The sequence below is a fragment of the Echinops telfairi genome, unplaced genomic scaffold (genome assembly GCF_000313985.2).
Source record: "Echinops telfairi isolate 266 unplaced genomic scaffold, ASM31398v2 ScPeMD7_7410;HRSCAF=8448, whole genome shotgun sequence".
Lineage (NCBI taxonomy): Eukaryota > Metazoa > Chordata > Mammalia > Afrosoricida > Tenrecidae > Echinops > Echinops telfairi.
The window spans coordinates 10,791,707-10,794,920 of record NW_022111310.1 but is presented as its reverse complement, the minus strand read 5'-3'; the positions used below and the strand labels follow the sequence as shown (position 1 = coordinate 10,794,920).

The 3,214-nt window shown below is 55.2% G+C and overlaps 1 protein-coding gene across 1 annotated transcript in view; it reads right to left on the bottom strand.

The window, feature by feature from the left end:
* The window catches only part of ZNF462 (zinc finger protein 462), a 148,767-nt gene extending 146,324 nt beyond the window's left edge, over positions 1 to 2,443 (bottom strand). Inside the window, exon 1 of the mRNA XM_045296575.1 lies at positions 2,421 to 2,443. The gene's annotated coding sequence lies outside the window, so the exon portion shown is untranslated. The remainder of the gene's footprint in view (positions 1 to 2,420) is intronic.
* Positions 2,444 to 3,214: the final 771 nt, after the last annotated feature.

The window sequence follows — 3,214 nt, the reverse complement described above, 5'->3', positions numbered from 1 at the left end:
AGGAGGCAAGGTGGTTGCAAAGTTAAGGCTGGGACATTGTCTTTGTCACTCAGAGCAACACAGAGCCAGGCCAGTGAGATGCAAGAGGAGGAGGTGGCGGCGGCGGCGGAGGAGGAGGAGGAGGAAGAGGAAGAGAAGGAGGCAAAGGAGGAGGAGGAGAAGGAGAAGAGGGAGATGAGATGAATAAAGAGCTGCGGAGAAGGCGGTGCGCTGAGCTCGTCCGCCCGGCAGAGGCGTGCGCGCTCGCGTCCCGGAGGCGCCCGGCCACCCAGGCCCGCAGAGGGAGCCCCGAGTGAAGACCCTGCCCGGCAGCTCCCAGCGCTCCCTCCATCAGCCCTGTCCCGGGCGCCCAGCCCCGGCCCCAGCGGGTCCTTCACCCAAATCCATCTAGAGGCCAATCTTTGGGGGACTGGAGGTTGCAAGTCTAAACCCTGATCAACCACGTGGGGCTTTTTAACCCCTCTCCAGCTAGCGGTGTGAGTATCTCCAGTGAAAAGCTCAAATTGTCCATTACCGGCACGTATTTTGAAGTCTTCTCCCCCGAAATAAAGGCTCATTGTACGTTTTATTTCTTTTCTGATATGTGGGGGGAGGGGGGGAATGAGCCCATCATTTCGGAACCACCACTTTCTTTGACCAACTTGCGAAATGTTTGGACGGCACACTCGAGGGGGGGAGGGGGACAAGCTACTTAAACTTTACACCCTCCAGCACCGCGTTGTCCTGTCCGCTCTGTCTGGCTGATCATCTAAAGCCACGGAAAGTAACAATCAGCGCTCCTAATGATACGGTGTCCTGGTGTTGAAGACGGGAGCGCCAGGACCAAGCTTCCACACCTTGAATTTTTATTTTGTGTAATTTTCCCCAAATCGTTCTGACTACCTCTTTTGCAAAAGAATGAGACCCCCCGCGGACACCCCCCCCCACAAGATACCATGTCGAATACCTCTTTATGCTTCATTTGATATGGGGGGGGGGCTACAGTGTCAAAAAAAATCAATATCAGAGCAATTGAAGTTCAAGGGCATAGGCTGATTTTACCACTTCCATTTCTCGGATCCTCAAGTTGGGCATCCACAGCCTCGGGAGAAAAAGAGCACGCAGCGCGCGGGGCAGAGACCTTAATTAAAGTTTCTTTTGTCCGCGTCTGAATTGGGGGCTGTTTCTGGATTCCTTTGCATCGGGGAGCGCGCGTCCAGGAGAGCAGGCGCGCTGTGGAGCCTCCTGGGCTAGAACACGTATGCTCTTTAATACCCGCCGCCCCAGGCAAGAGTCCTGGGAGATACACCCATATATTTATCCAATAAAGGGGGAGGAGAGGACGCGCGCCTAGTTAGTTCCCATCGGATAGCGGGATTTCAGACACAAATCTGTATCCTGGTTTTCCAAGATTTCCCCGTTCAGGTATCCCGGGCAAAAAATCTCTGGCCCTGAGGCAAGATTTTCACCCCCTTCCATTCAACACTTCCTGCCCCTTTCTCCTCCCACTCACATTGAAAAGCCTGGGAGCCCTAACAGGGTGTTGATGGCGGGGTGATACATAAATAAATAAATAAATAAATGACATTACGCGTGCGGTGGCGAGACAGGGAGGGGGAGGGAGAAGTAACGAGAGGAGGTGGAAAGGGCGGGGTGGGGGGTGCAGTCGGGAAAGGTGGGCCAGGCGAGGAGAAAGGACTGGGACGAAAGGGAATCAAAGAGAAGGGAAAGAATAAAGAGGCGAGAAGGATGGGGAGGCTGCTCCCGACCGAATGCATCCCGGCTTTGTGCAGAACTGAGAGGACTCCCCCCTCCCAGGTGCCTGGAGGGACCCGGGGAAGTCCTTCTGGCCCCGAGCTCCTCCCTTCGGGACCGTAGGGTTGTCTGATCGCCCGGCGCCGCTCCCCATAAATTCCTCGTGGCAACTAGAGGAAGCGCGCCAGGTCTCCTCCGTCCCCCTCCGTGCCCAGGCGGATCATTCACCTCTTTGTCTTTCATAAAAAAAGCTGACTTTTCCTGTCAAGCCCTGCACCGGGAAAATCAGGGTCGTATTTCATTACTGGTGGGTTTGGGAGGCGGCGATAAAATCCTCATCGACGTGAAGTACCTTCTAGAGTTGGCTTGGGTCGGAAACCCTAAGATGGGGGCCGCCCGTCCTCGCGGGCAGGGGCCTGGGGGACCAGGCGGGAGCGAGGGAGGAAGAAGCGACGAGGTCCGAGGAAACCAAAGGCTCCCGGGGCACCAAAGGGCTTCCCGCAGTCCGGGAATGAGCCCTGGGGAGGAGCCTTTCCCGAGAACGTGAGCGCGCCTGCACACGCAGCCCAGCTCCTCCAGCCTGGGGGCAGTGCCGCGGGCAAGCGGCTGGCCGCCGGCCGACTGCCGTGAACTCCAGAAATTAACCTGCGCTGTAATTAAACGGGCTGTCGCCCTTTCAGACTCACCTCGAGCGACCGAGATAGAGAGCTCCCGAGCCGGCGGTGGGAGGCCCTGGCTCCACCCTCCCGTCCCAGGAGAAGAGGACAAAAAGGGGAGATGGACTTGAAGATGGCCCCGCCCTTCAAACGCTCCAATCCTTGGAAACCAAGCCTCCTCTTCAAGCCTCCACGTCTAGAAGGGACAAAGGCTGCAGGAGATCCGTACGGACGTAGACCTGGGTGGCTTGCGACTTCCGACGAGGGTGCTTGGAGGGGGAAAGGTAGTATGCGGCTGAGTTCCCAATCCCAGAGACCCGAGCACCCCCTGGACCTGGGCAGCCACACCGGGTCTTCTTTGGCTTAGGAGCAAATTGACTTCCCAAAGCTGGGAAGCAAACTATGATAAAAGTACTGCGTGTCCCTGCATTTCAAATGTGGCCAAGCTAACCCTTCATTCATGAATGGAGCATTGCAACATAGTTTCCAACTTTTTAGAACAGCGGAGACTTAACTTAGCAACTAACCTAGTTGCAGGAAATTAAACATCAGAAAGAGGCTTTTTTGTTTGCTTACTGGTTTGTTTTCATTGCGGGTGATTTTCTTCCAAATGATAGGAGAGCACTTGGATAAAAACAACGCAGCCCCCCCCCCCCCCCAAGAGTAAAACTATGGCTGAGGGTTTTAGAGGAAACCTTAACCAACTTGACATTGGGGGGATGGAATTCTGTTTGGCCATTAGTGGACTTTTAAGATAAACCGGGAACGTGCAACATTCACACCTCCTGAGGATTCCATCCCTAGGAGTATTTACAGACAGACAA